At 40.9% G+C, this 21,404-nt stretch overlaps 1 protein-coding gene and 1 long non-coding RNA gene across 9 annotated transcripts in view; one reads left to right on the forward strand and one right to left on the reverse strand.

The window, feature by feature from the left end:
• The window catches only part of EVI5 (ecotropic viral integration site 5), a 138,675-nt gene that overhangs the window by 5,170 nt on the left and 112,101 nt on the right, over positions 1 to 21,404 (reverse strand). The gene's annotated exons all lie outside the window — the stretch shown is intronic.
• On the forward strand, positions 7,178 to 16,384 carry LOC112544285 (uncharacterized). Its single transcript, XR_003087616.2, has 3 exons — positions 7,178 to 7,312; positions 8,694 to 8,749; positions 16,247 to 16,384. It is a non-coding gene; the product is annotated as an uncharacterized LOC112544285 (long non-coding RNA).

Below are 21,404 nucleotides of genomic sequence, written 5' to 3' on the forward strand. Positions count from 1 at the left end.
TGGCACCTGCACCTCCCTTACTCCTGGTGCTTCCTCCTTCCCACTGCCCCCTTTCCCCCTGATGCCCATCCCCTCCCCACCCTTTGCCCCAGTTCCTCTCATGCTCCTCTGTGCCCTCATACATGACTTGCTCCAACCCCGCCTTCCTCATGCTCCTTTCAACCCTTCTCCCAGCACCTTCCCCTCCCCTTGCTTCCTCTTGCCTCCAGTGCCCTTCTCTTCTCCTCTCCCAACATCACCTTGTCCCCTCCACGCTCCTACCCCCACCGACACCTCCCCACACTCCTTCTGCCCTTTTCCTCATTTTATCCACTTGGCCCCCTGGCATTTATCTCTCCAGTGCCACCCTGTTCCTTGGTGCCTTCCCCTTTCTTCTCCTGCCCTGTCTCCCTCCCCTCAGCTCAAGCCCCTTCTTCTACCACCCCCTAGTTCTCTCCGAGCCCCTCCCCCACATTTTGCCTTCCAGTTTCTGGGGCTGGAGTCTATGGTTGGGCCCCAGAAGTCTCTGCAGCCCTGGCCCCAGCTGCTTCCAAGGCAGGACCGCTTGCTAGGCCTGGAGCTGGGCTGCCCCCGGTGCTAATGTTAGTGCAGCATTCCAGTCCCCGCACCAGCTTTGGCTGCCATTAGGAGGAGCATGGGGAGGGGAAACCTCACCCTCCCAGATCTGGCTTGCAGAGCGCGGCAGAGCAAGCGGGTCTGTGCACTGCCACTCCCCCAGCGGAGTGGGAAGGGGCGTGGGGAGAAAAGGCCATGCACAGAGCACACCGGAGGAGCCCGAATGTACCCCGCTCTGCAGCACTCCAGCTGGGCTCTGCACGGTGTCTGCCGGGACTCTGGTGGAAGCTCTCAGCAGCAGCTCACTGGCTCCAACCAGTGCCCTTCCCCCTTCGGCAGCAGGGACAGCCACCTGTGGATGGAGGAGGTTGGGCTGGCAGTGCATGGCAGAGGCAGTCCCGCAGCGGGATGGAAGGGCTATGGGGTGAAGGGAGGAGCTTGCCAGACAGCTGCCCGTGCTGCATGGGAGCTTGGAGCTCTGGACACTGCGTGTCACTGGGAGCCCCCCCTGGCTGCTCACACAAAGCACCAAGGGAGCCGCTTACATGCTGGGGGGGGGGGGGGGGCAGGGAGTTGCTGCTGCGCCGCGCTAGCACTGGGTGTCTTTAAATCCGGGACTGTTCCGGAAAAAAAGGGACGTATGGGCACCGTGTCTCTGCGGCACACCTCCAACTGCCTTGCGGCACACTGGTGCGCCACAGAACACAGTTTAAGAAATGCTGGGCTAGAGTTACAGCCTTTAGTATGGTACAGCCATTGCCAGTCAGTAAAGCCCTTCTTTGTGAGGAAGGGCACCACTGGTTAAATCCCAGTTCTTCTTTCAAGTGCTAGGATTGGCTTTCCTGCCTACAAAGGTGATAACAGGCCTCACTTTGCTCCCTCTCTTCTGCTCCAGCTGTATTTGTAGGACACTAGGGCTACATCTACACTGCACCCCTCTTGCACAACAGCCTATGCAAATGAAGCATGGATTAGCATATTGCCACACTTCATTTGCATAATTAATTAGGGGCTGTTTTTGCGCAAGAAGCTTTTGCACAAAAAGGAGCTGTGTAGAGGGCTCCTTTTTATGCAAAAAAACCCTCTTGCACAAGAGCCCTTCTTCCTCATTTTTTCAGGAAGAACGGCTCTTGTGCAAGAGGGAGGTTTTGCACAAAAACGCCCCCTACTTAATTATGCAAATGAAGTGTGGCAATATGCTAATCCGCACTTCATTTGCATAGGCTTTTGCGCAAGAGAGGCGCAATATAGACGTAGCCTAACTGTTTGCTTCATGCAGCGGTTCTGCAGGACTCTTGCCTGATAAGGCTTGGGAATACACTAGGCCTGGCAGACCCACAAACATTAGGAGAAAGGTCATTAAAATGCTTGGGGTGATAATAGCCTTACCCATACTTTCACTGCTGCCAAGACAGGGTGCTTGAAGAGATCTTAATCATAAGTGTGTAGCCATGTGACCATAAAAAGATTGTCTCCACCTTCAACCCCCTGTCATTCTCAAAGCTAGCTCTATCAAGAACCTCAGAAGGCTTATGTAAGCAAATATTGTCATCTACTATGTAAAAAAGCATGCATTAGAAACATTTTGAAAAAAGAATGCATGCTTTGTGTTAACCACTGGAATGCATCCCAAGGCCATGATTAAAAACAAACATCATTCAAGGCTAATGGAAGTTATATTTATGAATTCAGAGTAGTTGAGAGAAGACAGGCATGTAATAAGTAAGAATCATGTTATTGGACTTTGGCAATGTAATCTTACCTGAAGCTGACTGCCTCATCAAGCCATGCATGAAGAAAAGAGACAGCAAAAAGATTTTCAGGTTTTAGCACAATTCAGTTTTTTCCCACATTAAATGTAGCAAATAAAAGGTGCTGACAAAAGTTCTCTATAGATAATATTTTTAAGATGCCCTCTTTACATCTGTTTGAATCTATAAAGGAAGCATCACTCAACACAGTTAGAATGTCAGCCTACAGTTTTAAAATGAGAAGATGCAATGAAAAAAGGACTGATCAATCTTCTGATACTGGTAAGATCGTGATGAAGATTTTGACACAGAAGGGAAACAGTCATTTCTGTTTCTTTTGAAGACTTTAGAAACCACAGTCAAGAGCTGTACTTCATGTTAGAAATAAAAATGCTTGCCTAGCAGAGTTAAAACCACTCAACAGTGATTATTAATACAGCTCTACAGTGTTGAAATTGGATCAAAGCATGGACACTCTTTCCATTGTAGTTCAAGGTAGGAAAACAGATTATTCATATTAAATGTATATGGAAAAATCAATACTGGATTATGTAAATCTTAGTATGACAGGAACAATCTGAAGAAAAAAATCAAAGCCTTTTTTTGTTCTGGACCTGAGTAAGATTTCCTGATTATAAAACAGACATGATTAAAAAGAAAACTAAACTGTTACTGAAACTACATGCTAACCACTACATCTAATTAGAGCAGAGAACGTCATTAACACTGTAAATGAATATCATAAGACAATCTAACAGAAAGCTACCATTTTAGCAGTCTCATGAGGCAAATTTAGGTATTAAAAAAGAAAAATAAGATTCCATTCCATTTTTCTAGTGCAAGAAAAGTCAGTTAAGTGAAAATCTAAGAGGTATCAAGTTAAGTTAATCACTGGTAAAAGCAACTTAATCTGAACACATTTAAAATTTTAAAGTTTCCTCAACTTTAAAATTCTATGGTGTCTAATGGGTTCTGAATTCTTAATCCTCAAATTCATGACTGTTTGAAGCCTCTGCCTCCTACTAAAAGCAAAATACTGTTTAAGATGAAGAGTCCCAACTTAGAAACTGTCACTAAAGAGATACCGAAACAGTGTCAGGTCTTTAATAAAGGAGTTGGTAAGACTTTTTATAAACATATTCTTTGAGTAAAGATTTAGCACAAAGGAAATGAGAACTATTGTCTAACCATCAACAAAGAAACAGGCTTTTAAGTTTCAATTAAAACTTAAGTTCTTTTCCTTAAAGGTGTATTTCTGCATTGGAGTTCATTTCCACACCAAAACACCCCAACATTTTGAAATGAAGTTTGCAGGTACATATCAGCTCAGAGCGTACATTTTCTCTTTCAAGAAGGTTAAGCAAAGCACATGTCAGAACCCCCCCAAAATGTTAAGGTTGGACTTCCATAATAAGCCACACTCACTCTGAAAACACCATAACTTAAACTCTACAGCAGGCGAGAAGATATTCATGTCTATGAGATTTTGACTATCACCTAAAACAGGCCGCTACAAATATGGGTGCTCACAACATTGTGGTCCAAATGGAATTCAAGTTAATTCCCTATGCATTTCCCTATACATTTAGTTTCCATCTAAGTCAAGAAAATTAGGTTTGTCTTCTGTCACTGATCATTGGGAGGTCACTTGCTCTTTGAAGTTTGAAATGGCAGAAGCATGATACTCGCAATTATATTAGTTACTTCAAAGCAAACATTTAATATAAATAACAGAACATCACTTGAATACATCTTTCACTTTAATACATCATTTGCGTTTTAATTTGTAGACAGTTCTCTCCCATGCAGAATCAGATGCAAAAGATTAAGGATAGATGTTTGAAAAGAGCTGTACAAGTGGTCCTCAGATCACAACACTCCATAAATGACCCCATCGATGCATATTACACTTTTCTTCTATTAACTGACTTTCCATGCAAAGATACCAAATGAACAAATACTCTAATACCTATTTAAAGGAAATTGTAGAGTACTTTGATTCACTACAATTACTACATGTTTGCAGCTATACTGGACAGAGTTCATGCTGTGGCTTTTAATTCAGTGACTGCATTTCCTGTTTAACCTACTATTTAGTTAATATTAGCAGCTGCATCCTCAAGCCAGGATATTATGCCTGGAACTTGATCTTAAAGTTTGGAGGAATTTACTTAATTTTCAAGATGACCCTGTGGTCTGTGGGACAGGAGTCTTGTTCCTGCACACTCTAGATAGTCCACAAGAAAGGAGACCCTATTAAGCGGATCACAGAAGATGTCGAGGCAAGGGAATAACCCTTTAATATGCTGGTCACCATGGTCCTGAAGCACTGTTTTGTGGAGTGAGTCCTAATGTATCAGACTCCCTAATGATTGCAAGACAAGAGTGCTATTCCTACAAATGTCTAGGTCATTAGGATCTCTCTCTCAGATTTAGAGACCAGCTGTTCTCTTGCCCATTTCTAATGTTTGAAGGACTGGAGATCTCTTTCCAAGGTTCAAAGGATGGACAGATAGGGCTTGTTGGTGTATTAAGGAATGGGTGCCAGCAGAATCAGGGGAGGAGCCCACCCGCTGCTCCCCAGTTCCTATGGAGAGGTTTGTGGGAACGAAGACTCTTTCCCTATACACAACCTGTCTGCTCTATAGAAAAGCAGATTCCCCTTAGGAAGCAACAACTCTTGTAAAGCTTGTGAAGACTTGGGGTTGGCTCAGAAAAGCCCAGTGAACTAAAAGGGTCAAGAGAACTGGATGCCTTGTTGCAGAATCTGTGAGGGAATGTCTACACTTGCAGCCTAATTCGAAGTAGGGCTGCAAATGTTGGCATTCGGAATTGCAAATCAAGCCCGGGATTTAAATATCCCGCCCTTGATTTGCATCTTCCCGGCCGGGTGCCATTTTTTTTTTAAAATTTACAAGCCCGAAGTAACTGCCCGTGTCTACATGCGGCAGTGAAACGGGCGTTCAAAATAAAGCCCTAGTTCGAACTACCTGTTATTCCTCCTGCAATGAGGCTTAACAGGTAGTTCGAAATAGGACTTTATTTCGAATGCCCGTTTCACTGCCATGTGTTGACACGGGCAGTTACTTCGGGCTTGTAAATTTCAAAAATGGCGCCCGGCCGGGAAGATGCAAATCAAGGGCGGGATATTTAAATCCCGGGCTTGATTTGCAATTCCGAATGCCTACATTTGCAGCCCTTGTTCGAATTAGGCTGCAAGTGTAGACATACCCTGAGCTTTTCCCCTTTTACTGACTTCAGGAGTGGAAGGACATGTGGCCACCACTCACCTCCTGATTTATCCAATGCTCTATCTAGTCCCAGATTTAAAATCTGGAATAGAATTGTTTATGGGCGGAGGCCTGCATTGAGGAAAAAAACCCAGTGAGCTTTAGGAGGCACTAGACCTCTGCTGGAGGAATCCTATAGGCTAGAACTTTAACCTAACTATTTGTCACTTGCAAATGCACATGCACACACACAGACGCACACACATCCCTCTAATGTTAGGATGTTAAGGAACAATTTTGAGTCACTCCAAATTTTCTACCAAAAATCTTTTAGCCCAAGATTTAGCTAACTAGGGATGATATGATGATTTTTATAGCAAGGACCAAAACTGAGCTTACAATACAAACTGTTACACCTTTAACTAGGGAGTACAGTTGTGTGGTTGCTCCATATACTCTGTCCTTCACTACTTCCTGCTCAGATCTGAACACCCTCTAATTCCTGTCCAAAAATTTAAAACAAATTGTTTTATACAAACATTAGTAATCTGGATAGAATTCTCTGCATATGGCTGGAGAACTGAAAAGAGATAGTGGTAACAAACAGCTACAACTGACAATTTTCCCAGCTGTCAGTTGATGCGGGAGGAGATGTGGAGTAAAAGAAGGGAAGTGAAGACCTGCTATTTGTACTGCACCAAAAACAAAAAAACACAAAAGACAAAACAAGTAAAATATTTGGGGAAATTGAGGTAGCCATGACATCTCATAATTGAACAGTAAAAAAAAAAAAAAAAAAAAAAAAACCCACACAAAATCATTTTCCATTCAGTAATTAATCAAAAAACAAAAAGGGTCACCTCATCCCATTTCATTTTATATACATTTATATTCCGAGGCATTACATTTTCTTCCCTAGCATATGTTCAGGTTCTAGCTATGAGATTATCTATAGCTGACACCATGATGACCTGCTGTAGCTTTTTAAGAAGGGAAAGTTGCAATGCAATACCAAAATTTTAATCACAGTATCTAATTAATTAAAGTGTAGAATGAGTCACTGTGTCTAAAAGCAAATAAACAAAATAGAAGCTGCTGCTGTGACAATCTAATAGATAGGTATTGTAGGTTAAAGACAGGAAACTCCCTGATCATACACACATGCTGTGCAAGAGACTTTCAAAACTTGGGGTTAACAGTGATTAACACAGCACTAAACAGTGTTATAAGAATACAGCAAAAGCATAAATGACACTTTTTGGTTCTGGTTAGCATTAAAATGCTGAACTGCATTGTTTTGTCTTAAAAACTTACTCCCTAACAGAAGGAGTAAGTCTCATCTAGCAGTAAAATGGAAGCTCCTATTGACTGTTTTTATACTGGCCTTTAAATAGAATTGAGCAATAATATTTGAATATTATCCTACCTGGCTGTTTAACTGGCTATTGTGGCCAGAACCAAGTTGTTTAAAGACTGCAGCCAGACCCAAATTAGTATATTTAAACAGTTAATTGGAATTCAAGTCCAGTATTGTTGGCCTGAGAACCAAGCATCATCCACCATGAATGAGATACTCAGTGACAAACATTTCTAAAAACAATGAACATTCGTTTTAAGAGATATTTAGTAAATAAAACTGGCTAAACAACTGGGCACCAAGCTTCATGAATGAGAAGTATAGACAGTTATATACTACAGACTGTACCTCCCTTAACTGGACTCCCCCCTGGACCAGAGCCCAGGAACAGGAAGGTCTGGCGATGGAGCAGGAGCACGGTAGGAGGGACCGGCAACTCAGCTGGAAGTCGAATGTTGGGGAGGAGGGTGTGCTACATGGAAGGGAGTTCTAGCCCCAGCAGCCTGGGAGGATTGCTGATTGGCCTAGGGACAGGGGGAGCACACAAAGTTTCCTCCGCCTTACTCCCACCCTGTGAGGAGTGCGCAGCACTTAGAAGTGCCATGTACTCCTTGTAGGGCGAAGGAGGCTTTGTGCGCTTCCTCCTGCCCCCAAGCCCTAATTGGCCTGGGGGCGGGGGGAGCGGCAGGGCCTTTGTGGGCCAGATCAACCCGCTTAGTACCCACTCCTGCTCTGGGAGACCCCTTTGCCAATCCCTGCTCTGGGCAGAAGCTGCTGGGCAGTGGGGGGAGGGGCATCTGAAGTGACAGCACTTGATAGTCTCCCAGCCAAACCAGTCAGGATCACCTGTCAGAGGCTCCAAGATCTACCGGTAGATCCTGATCTACTGGTTAGTGACCACTGCTCTAGAGGGCTTCAGGCTGCGTGGCTGTTCATCCTTTTGGGGGGTATAAAATGATTTATGGAGTAGAAAAGTTCTCTGCCCCTCTCTCTCATTATCACAGAAAGTTTCCCCACCAAAGAAGAAGCAGTTAGCATTTCCTGATGGTGGGCAGACTCTGGATTTCTTTAATTCCTTCTGGACGTTTGTCCCATAACCAGATCCTCTTGACAAAGAATATTTTGTTCCTTGCACTCCCATGGTCATGCTGAACTTGCTGGTTTATAGAATGAAATGTAGTTTTTCGTGTGCCCAGAGCTTGATCCAATACATGCTTTGGCAGTTAGGACAACAGCAACTGACATGGCAACAAACTTAATGGTTGTCACGAACACAGCAAGCCCATAATACAGAAACAGCAGGCATCCTGTAGCAGCTGGAGCCTGTGTACTACTTCCACATTCCACTTCATATCACTATGACCGGTTCTCTTTAAAAATGCAAAGATGCTCTGGATTGAGATCATTTCAGTTTACTTGTGAACAGTGGGAGTGAAAAGAACAACAGTGAAAATGGAACTGCAATCACGATGAATGGCAAAGATATGCAGCTACGCCCTTAGTCTTGTGATCACCAGTGTGACAATTGCTAACCGCCCAATTCTCACCTGATGAAGGATGATCTAAGTAATTTTCTTTTCTAAACTATTAATTTGAAACAAATACACGTTAACAGCAACATACAAATGCTCAAGCAAAACCAACTTTGCTGACCATATCACTAGACAGAGTTCAAACCATAGCAATGCGTCATAAGCGAACAGCAAAACAGTAGCAACAAGTTTCCAAGATTGAGTCATTTCAGGCTTATTTTTATAGCACCTATTTAGAACATTTTGCCTTTTCATTTTGTATTCTCAGGTTCTGGAAATCCTATCCAGGCTTGCAATAAAGAGTGCTTTCCAGTGGCTATACAGGTAACAGGAATCTTGCAATTGTTTGTAAATTAATTACAACCATGACACTATGTAAGATTTAATGTACTAAAAATCTCATCTCCAGTTGCTGTCTAGTTTTATATTTCAGATTGTTCTGCATTTGTTTTTACAAATATGAATATGTGATTTTTTTTTATAGAAAGTGGTTTTACAGCTTTATCAGTTATCAAGGGCTCAAGAGCCAAAAGGAAACAAGATGCTAACTATGTGCTCTCTATCAGCTTTACCAAAGCCTAGGCTGCTGTATTGTAAACGTGACAAAGATTAAAACTAGTGACAAATGTTCAGACCAGAAGGTTTCCAGTGAATCAGAACAGGAAACCAATAAAGCGATCAATGGGAGGTCATGACTTCTTGATCACTACACTTTAAGGCTGAAAACTATAGTTTTGAGCCATTGCTATATAATCCAATTAAACTTTGAAATTCTATAGCAAATGTGATTGAAAATAGTAAAAAAAAAATCACTGAGGAAGAATATACTTTACTTTCAAACTGTCCCTATTCATAAGAGTATTGGTCATTACAAACTAGATTTAGTTCATTAAAGTTATTTCCCTAAAATCTGGAAAATTTGTAACAAAACAAGGATTTTTGAAAAGTTTTCAGCTGGTCTAGCTCTGGGAAGGTGCTATAAATAACTAGTGAGCAGATGAAAGGAAAAATCCTAGAATCTTTTCCTACTAGAGGTTCTAATGCAAATGTTTATTGAGAGTAAGGAAATGGCAACAAAAATATTTCAAACCATCATTAATTAATATTTCAAACCAGCATTAATTTCCTACTTCCTCTTTTCCTTATTTGGTGTTTGAATTCAGTGTGAATTCAAACACCAAAAGAAGGAAAAGAGGAAGTAGGAAATTAATCATTCCCAACTTAAAACTGAGCCGAACAAATCCTCTCTTCCCCACCAAGGACTTTTTGATTGAATTAGAGACTGACCAATCTTCACTTTTTACAACGAGGGATTGTCAATTAAATCTCACTCAACTTCAGTTTCAGTGATTTTGCCTTGTGTATTCTAACCTTGACATTTCCGCACTTGTTTGTCATGGTGCTAAGCAGGCTGAAGTAACTGTACTTGGAATCCTGGATTTGCTTAAGACTGTTAATGTGTCCCTATTGCTGTACAGCATTAACACCTTTGACTTTGGGCACACATTTCATCAACAGAGATGAAACAGATTCCCCATTTCCTTCCTGCAAAATAAAACAAAAATCAATAGAGATGGCCTATGATTTCCATGGATACCAAAAAGTCCACCTTGGGTACAAAGAATAATCGGTGATATTCAAGGAAGTCTACAATATTTTTAATCCCACCTATTTGTATTGTATATTTTTAATCCCACCTGTTTATATCATGCTAGGATTGTCTTGCTTATTTTTTTCCATATTGGAAAAACCATAACTCGCCTTCAATATTTCCCCACTCTCAGGCTAGGTCTACACTAGAGTTTTTTTGTAAAAACAGCCGTTTTTCTGGAAAAAAACCTCATGGAACGTCCATGCCTCAAGTGCATTTTTGCACAACAAAAATTGGAAGAACAGAGGGTTTTTTCCAGCAATCTCTTGCAAACAGGTGTGTGTGGATGGGGAAAAGGGGTTTTTTTTGCACAAAAAGAGGAAAGAAGAAAAAGCACAGGTGCCCTGGTGGCTATTCCGTGCACGGCAATCATAGCTTACTTTCGAGAGAGCGTCCATGCAGTCTGGACGCTCTCTTTCGCAAAAGCATATCGCTTTTTCACTGCGCTTTTGCCGTGTGGACGTGTTCTTACGCAAGAAGTTTTTGGGGAAGAACTCTTTTGATAAAAGCTTCTTGCGCAAGAAGCCTGCAGTCTAGATGTAGCCTCTTTTGTTTCAGATGGGGAGGAACGATAGGAACCCATGAGCCCAAATCCGAGCTAGGTGTATAGCCACCACAGATAGTATACTTCACAAGTTGTGTCAGTACTTTACAAAGATATGAAGCGAGCCCTATCAACACCTGCTGAAGGATCAAGTTAGGAAGACCTGAACAGTGATGTTGGAATTTGAGCTGCAGCTCTCACACACTTTCACTGGCCCTTGGTTGGGTGGATGGGAAACTAAAATCAAGACACAGCTTTCTGAAGGAGGAGGAAAATGAGAGTGCTATTTGGAAGAGTGCACTGGTTCTGTCTATACTGGTTTTGTCTATACTTACTTAACAGTGCACTCTACCAAAAAGATTTCTGCATCTGTGGCTGTTCATTCTGAAAACCATACCAAAAAAACAACCCAAACCAGTGAAGAAAAACATTGTCATTTTTGCGAAATGTCAATCTTGGCTGATAAAGGCTTTATGAAAAAATGGAATATTGTTCTTAAGCTACAGCACCCCTATCTCCGCTTTAGAGGACATTTATGAGGAAAACTGATGTTAAATGGAACAAGATTAATTTTTTAAAAGCAACGTGTGCCAAAAAGGGTTTACCAGAAAATATTCCACAACCTATATAATCATGGCAATTCCTCAGCACTTTTCTTTACTCATTCAATAAACAGCTTTATGTTAAATTGATGAGAACCCAGTTGGATGGTTTTTAAAAAAATTTCATATTATATAAACACAGGACAATCTTAGTAAAGAGGGATGCGGAAATATACAGCATGTTCTCTTCTGCATGCACTTTGTATCTAGGATGCAGGGCGAGTTGCAATATGACAAGAACGGAGGTGTTTTGACCTGCTAAGATGGCTATTTAGGACTATCAAAACTAATGTCCAAGGGCTAATGAACTCCCCTGCAAGTTCCTCAGCTCTCAGATGTGGTAGATTGAAAATTCTGTGGAAATGTCATTTCACAGTTAAAAAATAGAGGTTTCTAAAAATAAAAACAAGCACAGTAGCTTCTGTTTTACTGCTAAAGCCAATCTGAAATTGCCATTGAGATTAACAGAGCAGTCCATAATGCTCAGTACATTCTGCAGACAGCCTGAAACACTCAGGAAGAGAACACATCACATCAGTTTATACTGCTTGTATTTTAAGGTTTTTCTTCAACCACGAGTGACGGAAGGTATTTTTTGTTCAAAAGTATTAAACTCAGGAGTATGATTCTAAGACAGACTCTGTGACCAGAGTTAGGTATTCTGCTAAGTAATCCCTGGATGCCAATTTGTGGTAGTTATGGAGACAATTAAGACCATTAACTTTTATAAATACAATGTCTTAGTTCTGCAGTAATGATTTTACCTTTATTATCTGGTAACATCAAACCCAGACAGATGCTAAAATTCCCAGCCTCAAAATATATTTCAGCAAGGGCAAAGTAAAAGGGTTAGAGATGTAATGCTCCTTCTTCATCTTTAGTTTATGGTTTTGAGAATGGCACTGATCTCCATTTACACCTTCAACTTGGTAACCATCTTTATACTTATCTAGTTTGTAAAATGTCCCTATTTGAGGATGTACAACTAAAGAGCACAGTTACCAGATAAACTCAACTTTATAAACATATTTTTTATATTATACACACACACACGGTAGACAAAGCTGCAGTGTTAGATTGGGTGCTTACAAACCACATGACCTCACGAATGCTATCTTATCACATCACAGGTTCCTCAGACTGACCACAACCACTTAAATCAGACTCCGCCAGCATAGAGGCTCTATCTTTGACATGTTATAGTAAAGCAACAGCATTTTTAGCTGGCCAGCAACCTTGCAAGAGTTCTGCTTGTGGGAGGGCAAATCTGATGGTCTCTTGTCCTACTGTGTTTGCAAGATATGGTACAAGAAAAGCACATGATTTATTGCACTATAAACTTCAACCACAAGTTGAAATGCTTACTCTTTGTAAATCTGAGGGCCAACATATTTCCTTTTAGCGACAGCACTTGTTATCAAGTAGAAAAACATTTAAATGCAACCACTTATTTTGAAAGCATTCATCTATAGTAAACAAATTCAAACAATGAACATTACATTATATTTAGAAGGTTAATACTTAATGCAAACAAATTTTACTTTGCTTTGTTTAGAAACATTAATAAGAATCTTAAGCATTAATAAAAATATGGTAGCTGTCCAAACTTATATACAATAATAAAAGGTGCAAATTTACAGCTTACTTGAAATAAAGGCATTGAAAAGAACTGGACCAGTGTCATGTCTAATGAGGGGCTGATAATGATTATGGTGATAATGGCAAACTAGAACTGCCAGGAGAATACATGCAAGACAGACAAAATATACGTCTACTGCACACGTTCCAGAGTGCCTACAACCACAACCAACCTTGTATAATATACAAGGCAAATAGCACTCCTAAAAGTAATCTTCAATAGGAATGGAGATTCAATCAATGAGTCAGATCATCTAGGGCAGGGTTGATCTGGCCTGCAAAGGTCCTGCTGCTCCCCCACCCCCAGGCCAATCAGGGACTATGGACAGGGGAGTGCGCAGCATTTAGAATCAACCGCCAGGATTGACTAAGCACTGTGCACTGGAGGGCAGGAAGCAGGAGACTTTGCATGTTTCCCCTCTCCCCCAGGCCAATCCGGGTGAGAGAAGCCCGCAAAGTCCCTCCTGCCCTGCAAGGAGCATGCGATACTTCTAAGCACCGCACACTCCTTGCAGGACAGAGACGAGAAGAGACTTCGCAGGCTTCTCCCTGCCCCCAGCCCTGCAAGGGGCTCAGCACTTAGTCAACTGGCAGCTGCTGCTCAGCTGGTGGGTGACAAAACGTGGTGCTCCCTTGTAGGGCAGGGGTAGATTTTGCGTGCTCCCACTGCCCCATGGCCCTGATAGCCAGGGGCACGGGTGCCTAGAGTGAACCACTAGCTTTTCAGAACAGCTAGCAGTTCTCTCGAGGGGCTGGGGTAAAGACTTCACGCATTCTCCCACCGACAGACCAACAGGGCCTGTGGGCAGGGAAGCATGGAAGTGTTTTGGCTCTGCCCCTTCCAGGGCAGCCCAAGTTCACTTCAAAAATTTCTGAAGTGGCCTCTGATAAAAAATTATTGCCCACACCGGATCTAGGCTGACACGTACAATAGTACATAAACTGAGAACTTACTGTGGGATAACCTTTCAGATTGATTATACTCTCTAGACCGGCTGCAAGGCCAGTGTCTTGGGCTTTTGTCTCCAGGGTACCTAAATATCATAGATAAACCAAATCCAATACTATCCCAAAAGTGACTGCCTGCATTGCTTGATCTACCTGCAAGCCAAGAAATACAGGCAAATAATACTCTGAGAATAGCAAAAGCTAAAACCTTATTTCTAACAGGGTTAGGTTGTCACTTTTCAAAGTAGTAGATATTCAAAGCTTCATACTTTTAAAAAAATAATTCAAAGTGTGTGCAGTTTACTTGTAACATTCATTAGATAATAATTAAACAACAGAGTCCCGTGGTACCATAAAAGCTAAACAGATTTATTTGGGCATAAACTTTTCGTGAGTTAAAACCACTTCATCAGATCCATGCGTCTTGATGTAGTTTTTACCCACGAAAACTTATGCCCAAATAAATCTGTTTAGTCTTGAAGGTGCCATGGGACTCCTCATTATTTTTGAAGATACAGACACACAAAGCTACCCCTCTGAAACCAGTATAGATTCAGACTTCAAGGCCAGAGCCATAAGATTGAGTATAATCTCTTGTAACACAGAGGCTATTACGTTTCAATTTTATCTGTGCAATGCACCAATACACAGTTTCTTTAATCCTTTACGTTGATGTTTAGTTTAATTTTCCTTCATTGCATCTTTGATTAGGTTCTCCAGGTTTCCATTCCTGAAACTAAAAGTTACAGGATGACCTCTTATCCACAGCTTTACACACACTCCAAATTACTCCTTTGGTGATATCCTATGCATTATTTATCCCTCGAAGTAATTACTTAAGGATCTGGAATTTTATTTACACAAGCAGAATTCTCTAAAAGCATTGTATTTAATCTCCAAATTTTATGTCTGTTTTCATTAAGCCAATCTTAAAAGTGTTAGATCACAAGGAACATGATCTAACCAAGAGATAATCCCTGTATCAGAATGTTACTGGTTGCATTAGGTTCTTAGAATATATCATCAAATCAGTTTTAGGATCAAATGCATGCAGGTGGCAGTAGAAAGAACAAGCTGAAGGATCTGAAAAGATACATTTTTCAGATACTGAAAATGAGAAATATTTTAACTATTTTTCCACCTGCTTCATATGACTATGCCAGGATTTAGGGTACAATTAGCCTCCCTCAAAAATTATTTTCCCAAGTTATTTTCTAAGAGCTCACTAAGACAGTCTATTCAAGGCTGATTAGGGGAACAATGTTCTAACTGTTGCATCATTTTTTCCTGAAAGCTTTTTTTATAATAAAAAAACCTTCCATTCTGATTTATCTTTCAGTTAGAAAGACTTAAAATTAAATTACCCCACTTAGTTTCTGCTGAGAAGAGTGTTTGATTTCATGCTCACTTCTAAATGTTTTCTTGCCTATATTCTTTCATTTCCAATGAAAGAACCAGCATAGATGAAGTATGGAACATTTGCTCTATTATTGGACAGAATTAACAACCTGAGCTATTTTCCTTCCCATGGTTTGTCTTATGTTACTCCTTTTCCATGGTTCTGTACATAAGTGTTGCTAGTGAGTATATATTTCCAACAGTTTGGAACAGGATGGCACAAACAGCATGACTTCCATTTTTATGAGAACCACTTTAGAACGTGTTGAGGACTTTGAAGAGCTAAAAACAAGAGCTCTCACCCTTGGTTCTTCCTCCCAGGACTTATTTTTGCAGGGAGGATGTAGGGCATAGGTGAACAACATGAGACCCATGGGCCTCATGCAGCCCATCAGGATTCTACATGTAGCTCATGAGAAATTTTGTTTACCACTGTCCACACACAGGGTTGCCAGATCCCGCTTGTTTCTTTCTGCATAGTTTTTTTCCTACCAGTATTACTAAAGTGAAAGTCACAAAGCAAGAGACACATTAAGTGCATGCTGATTGCACACAATATTGACTGAGATCCATGTCCTCCCTCTGCATCCAACCAAAGTGCTGCTATGGTTCAACTGTCACCCTACAAATTCTAGGTAGGCAAGTGCCATTGGGAGGCCATCTTTGTCACCACAATCTTGCATCCCAGTCACTAGCCTAGGTTGCCCATTGCTAATGTGAGGTACAGTATATTCCAATTGGTGCCAACAGAGTAGCATTAAAAACTATTCACTTTGGACCTTGACAAGTTTTACTAATATGGGGCTAGACAAAGTGAGGTGGTAAGTAATTCTCCATTCTTGTGGACCACATGCTGTTTGCAGAGAATGCTCACACAATAATTGGAACAAATGTGTGGAACAGAAAAAACGTCATCTCAAGGAACCAACCAACATGTTTCAAAACCTGTACCTTTTTTCAGTTGCACTCTCTAATACTTTGACAGTTAATATTTGCTTTGAGAAGTTACATTCATTTGCTCATTGTTTTGTTTTTCATAGGACTGCCCAGGACAGAAAATCTCTAACTTCAACATTTCCAAAAAATAGTTCATTCAATTTTAAGATGATGGATTTATCTCTAGCTGCTCTTCTGTGCTCCTACAAAATATAGGAGCTACAAAGTCTTCAATCTGGGCATATTTCTTAGCCTAGGAATAAAAATCCAAAAGTTGCCTCAACACAAGACACACACTTTTTCTACTTACAAGGTTACGGCTGTCAAGTGACTTCCTGCTTCCAAAAATACAACTGCACTGAAATGAACTGGGGATATAAGCTTTAAAAATATACCTTTAGAAAAGGTGCAAAAATCTTCTTATAAGTAAAAATAACCAAACTCATTTCAGCAAATGGTATTAAACTGCTCTCCACTTAAGAATAAATATTGGATATCCACCAGCCTAAGGAAGTGTGTTTTGTTTTGTAAGAAATTGTCTTTGAAAAGTTGTTTCCAATAGTAATGTTCACCATCAACTACAGCAGATGTAAAATTTCTAGCTGTCTTCATTGAAATCCTGGAGTTATGAAGTGAAGCTGGATTAGAGGGTCTTTAACGGTCTTCTAAATTAAAATTTGTTTGGCATATAGGTTAAAAGAACTACATGACTGACAGGAATTTAGAATATTGCCTTGACAGCAAGACCACAGTGTCCCCATTATTCTTACTGTGTAAGCATCTGCATACATGCATTTTTGCATAGCATTCTAAAAAGCCTACCACTCATTTCTACATTGTAGGTAATGTGTGGGGGAGGTGCAGACATGCAGCCACATCACGCCTACTGCCACTTTCCTTTATATAGTACTGCTTAGTACACCCCATGCAGCCAGCAAATTTTGTAGACCTATGTAGGTGCAGGGCATGATCAAGCTCTCTGGAACATTATGCACCCATCAAGGAGTAGGGACAGCAATTCTCCCTGGCTTAGCCATGCAGGCTTGCATACAGGCCAGGCATAATTTGCCTCAGTGTAAACATAGATATAAGAATAAAACAAACTGATCCATTTAAGTTACCACATTAGTGTACACAAATGCTGGCATTTTCTACTATGTAAGAGATTGCATTCATTAAAACAGCAAAATAAAGCACTTGTTCCACTCCATTAGTATAAAATTCCTTTTGCAATATTTTTAGTTAATTTCACACAAGTTTTAAGCCGTTCAGTCCTAAATCACAAAACCTGTAAGACTAGAAACCACTATTCTTAAAGCTTGCTTCTGTCTCCAAAGGTATCTTGTGGTCTGTCAGTGTAGTTTGCGGGCACGCATGTCAATGCTAATCTTTCGTACCACTCCTGTAATCTAGGTAACACATTTAAGCCTTGCAACATCCAACAGGAAGCAGACACAGCTGCTGTGTAATACATACAAAGTGACTGAGTATACTGAGACCGTGCATAACATACACTCAGGAGTTAGGTAGTTTATAAATCATTTAATTCCATTCAGTTTGAATTCAGAGTGAACAAGGGGTAGCAAGAATCATTGAAACACTGGCCAAAGTGTACACAGTATAGTCCATAGGTATTTTATGAGAGACTGGAGGACAGCATCCAGGTCTAGACATTTACTCTGCTGGTTTTCCTTAAACCCTCAATTTTACTAAAGTTGCTCAGAAAAACCTATACTAGCCCACTCTTTTCATGCATCATTTCTCAATAAATGAACTATTAAAGTACAAGGCGCCAAAGAAAGCAACAGCCACTAATATCAGGATTTCCTCTTGATTTGTGAACATATTTGCAAATGTTGCATTCACATGCCATAATCTTAGTGTCAGCCCACTGCAAGTCAGGGTGGCCAAGTATTCTAATCTTAGTTTCTACCTACTGCACTATTACGGACCCTACTGAGTCAAAGGGTAGCTTCCAAATGGCCCTATGGCTTACATGATATCCATCCCCTATGTTCCCTCAAAACTACATAAAGTCCTATCCAGAGTTCTGTAAGAGAAGAGAGGATTAATCTGAAAATGAATTTTAAGAGATTAGACACATTTCATTGTTAGGGTACTGGTGCCTTTCAAAATACATTGCCAGAAATAGCGTAACCTAACATGGCGTGTGTTGCTGGAGTTCAGAAGCACATTACTTACGTCATTTCTTTTTGGGAGGCAGGAAAGGGGAGTCAGACCTGTGTGTGTTTCCCCTCCCCCGCTACAGCCAGGTGAACAAAAGTTTATTTTGTACATTGTAGCACAGTAGGGTCATACAACACACCACAAAAAAGTCCAAGGCTAGAATATTATGTTTATCACCCACTAAGCTAGCAGAAGTTGGAACTTCTGTAGAGAGAGCTCTGAGAACAAAGAAAATGGAAGCTTTTTGCAGAGAGAAGTGGCTTGGATCAAGAGAAGAAAAATGGCATATTGGTAAAGAGTGATATCTATTAGTTAAATCAAGGGGATACTTATCAAGGGATACTTACAGCTCTAAAGAAAGCTTGGTTCAAAATTCCAGTCTGACAGGAAAGTGATAAAGTCCAAAATGCCTCCAGATTTTTTACACTCTCCAAACCTTCAAATCTTTGAGAAAAGTGGTCAAATTAGGCGACCATTGAAGTGATCTACTCCGCAAGGATAGAAGAATCGCACCCACTGTCATCGGACAATGTAAATTCAGATGTTTTTCACTGTCAGTGTTCCAAGCAATTTTAAAGTATTTTAAAAGTGGAAGGCAGAAAGTCTTTGCTTTGGATAGTAGAAAAAAAGTCAGTGACCCTTCCTGGGATTCTGTTGTACAGAATAATCACAGTCTGTGTTGCTGGAGTTTAGGGGGATAGCTTTCATTCACAAAGTCAATAGTTGGCAATATGTTTTTACTGTAAATATCAAAGTAATTCATGAAGGAAGCTTTTTTACATTACAGATTGGTAAATGATTTCTATATTAGTGAACTCAGTTTAAGTAATAAAATGTTAGTTGCTGTGAAAGAATTTAATGGAAATTTCAACATATATCCAACCTTTTTATTATAATTAACAGTATTGTACAATTTTCAACTGCAGGTTGAACCTCCCTGATCCAGCACTCTTGGGGCCTGAGGTGTCCCAGATGAGAGAATTTGCCAGATCAGTGGAGGTCTTACACCGGCTCTCAGCCCCCACTGCCCTCTCCTTCGGCCTGGCTGAAGTGCCTGCTGGTCAACGCCAGCCCTACTTCTGGCCAGGTGGCACACGGCCCTGACTGGGCTGCTGCAGCCCCAGCTCCACTGCCAAGTGGCACGCAGTCCCAATTGTACTGCTGCCGCCACCTGGGCTGCTGCTACCCCAGCAAAGCTTCCCCTCCTGGGCTGCCGTGGCCATGGCTCCAGCCCCTCTGCTAGGCAGCCCTGATCACACTCTGCCGCCACCTGGGCTGCCCTGGTCCCAATGCTGCCTAGGCTGCTGCGGCCTTGCTGCCATCAGACTGGCCAGGCTTTCAGCTGCTGTTCTGGGGCTCTCTCATCCAGGAACATCTGTGGTCTTGCTGGACACAGATGTTGCTGGACAAGAGAGTCCCGGTTTAGAGAAGTGCAACCTTTATGGAGTTGGCGCTGAGAAAAAAACAGCGCATGCGTAGATTTTTTTGGTGAGAGAGTAGGGCATAGACAAGTCATAATACTGACTTTGTCTCTAGTGCTCTTGTACTCCTGGTCTCTAGTTTGCCTTCGTAAAATGTTGAAGGCTTCCAACTGAAGAAGCCAAATTATTTTAGAGCACAAGGTGAAGACTATTGGTTACTAAGAGGAAACACAGGGAGATTGGCAGCTTATAAAAACTGAGAAGTGATTTTTAAAATAACTTTACTGCATTTGAAAGACTAGAGAAAGAGGCATAAACTTTGAGTATATTTACCTCATGCATTTAACAGTAATGTGTACACATTTCCTATGCATGCTGGCAATTTCCTGAATGTGGGGGTGTTTTACTCAGCAACAGGGGAGGACAGACAATTTGAATTTACCGCAAATAAATCTTTTCAGTCTAGACCAGAGATAGTTTGTGAACTTTTGGTTACTATGCCCACCTAAGTTTCAAAAGCAAGTGAAACTCAGCATCACTAAGGCCAGCCTTGGAACTGCATCACAGCCTCAGTCAAGACACTTATGTTTTGAGCTCTAGAAAAAGAACAGTTAAAAGATTTATGTGCAGTAATTTCAAACAATCCATTCTCAAATGTCATTAAATCTTCTGGTCTAGAGAGACTATTTACTTCTTCAAAACAGTCCTCCTAAAGAAGACAGTAGAGAGAAGAGCAAAGAAAAATAAGGCAGCAGATAAGGGGAAATGGAAGACTGTAGAACTGGGTAAACAAATGCAGTATTTCAAGATGTCACAACAAGCTGTTAGGCTCTAGGAATGGTATGTAGATTGCCTGTTGAATGCTTTGCACATCTCTGCGTTGGAAGCTATATTTCTGCTTGAGAGGTAGACAGATTTTGTTGTGTGAACTCACAACTAGAGGTTTTCCAGCCTCTACTAAATATCTTCAGCAGATGTGAACCTTTTGGAGAGGATTTCAAGAGTTGCTGAGAACCCCTTAGTTTTTTTAACCACCATAAGCAACAAAAAGCATATACATTTTCTAAAGGACATAACCTAATCAAGCTGAATTTGAAGATTATCACATTTCTAGACGATGCCACTTGCCTTAAATCACCTCATCCTCAAGAAATCACAAAAGGAAGAAATTTTGTTCTAGTTAAGATGTGGGCAATACCACAGTAATTCTGAATATCTTGGGGGAGACAGACTGTAGGAAGGGCTTTTTAATGGACAAGACATTTAGTTCAATAACTCATCGGGCAGTCATAGCATTAAAAAAGTATTACGGTGATAATACTTAAATTAACCATTAATGTAAAGGTTTGGTTCTGAAGGTGATCCATGACTAAAAGTTAAAACTTTCAGTTACCAACAGGCATCTTAACAGAATGATAAAGTTTGGAAATTGCCTTTGGGAAACTGGTAATGCAAGAAAAAAAGATGCTAGATATGCACCTCTTAGAACTCCCCCAGGACAGCAACTTTGAATCAAGGGGTAGAGGCTCAGTCCTTTGATAAATACAGAAAACAAAAATTTAAAGTAGGATTTAGGGCTTACATTTTACCAGGTTTCCAGTGCCTAAAATCTTTAGAGAGCCAATCATAAACTTGAAGTCTTCTCTGGCTAAAC

The sequence above is a fragment of the Pelodiscus sinensis genome, chromosome 9 (genome assembly GCF_049634645.1).
Source record: "Pelodiscus sinensis isolate JC-2024 chromosome 9, ASM4963464v1, whole genome shotgun sequence".
Classification (NCBI taxonomy): domain Eukaryota; kingdom Metazoa; phylum Chordata; order Testudines; family Trionychidae; genus Pelodiscus; species Pelodiscus sinensis.